At 39.4% G+C, this 724-nt stretch overlaps 1 non-coding gene across 1 annotated transcript; it reads left to right on the top strand.

The window, feature by feature from the left end:
* Window positions 1-343: 343 nt before the first annotated feature.
* On the top strand, window positions 344-416 carry TRNAK-CUU (transfer RNA lysine (anticodon CUU)). The gene has a single exon. It is a non-coding gene; the product is annotated as a tRNA-Lys (tRNA).
* The last annotated feature ends 308 nt before the right edge of the window (window positions 417-724 follow it).

Here is a 724-nt window from a genome sequence, read left to right on the forward strand (position 1 = left end):
GTAAGTTATTGCGAAGACAACAATGGAAATGAATCACCTTGACTTGTTTGGGAATTACCTTAGTTAATTTACGTATATCTTACTATGCAAGACAATTGCAATCATTCAAAATTGTGTAAAAATGTACCTAACTAAACTTACTTATTCAGGTAACTTCATTATTGCTCCAAGCTTAAACATGTATCTTAAAATTTTTGCGACTGGTGTGGCCAGGCTCTCTCAGGCCATCTACATTGTAGTACAGTTAGTAATTTCTTGGATACTACAATACAAATTGCTCTTTGCCAAAGTTTTCCATTCGTGTCCTTTTGATTTAATTAGGGATAATGAGGTGGTGTACCAAGCCCGGCTAGCTCAGTCGGTAGAGCACGAGACTCTTAATCTCGGGGTCGTGGGTTCGAGCCCCACGTTGGGCGGTAGGTTTTTTTTTTTTTATAGGACATTAAAGTGATACAAGTCCAAGTCAGGCGTAGTTTCCAAAGAATACCTAAACAACAATACACGTTACAGATACATTATCTCAGTTGAGACGGTCCAGTAAAGCGATTGTCCTTCAATTGCAATTTGTTACTGCAGATTCACTCACTGTCTTTACGTCACATGAAATACTAACGCCTCCATCTGTTCATTCCCATGATTATGAGCGTGAGCACACTTTGATGCGTGTAAATAAGCGTGCATACTTGGAGATAAGCATGGATGCTTGGAGATTAGCGTGGATGCT

The sequence above is a fragment of the Cherax quadricarinatus genome, chromosome 34 (genome assembly GCF_038502225.1).
Source record: "Cherax quadricarinatus isolate ZL_2023a chromosome 34, ASM3850222v1, whole genome shotgun sequence".
Lineage (NCBI taxonomy): Eukaryota > Metazoa > Arthropoda > Malacostraca > Decapoda > Parastacidae > Cherax > Cherax quadricarinatus.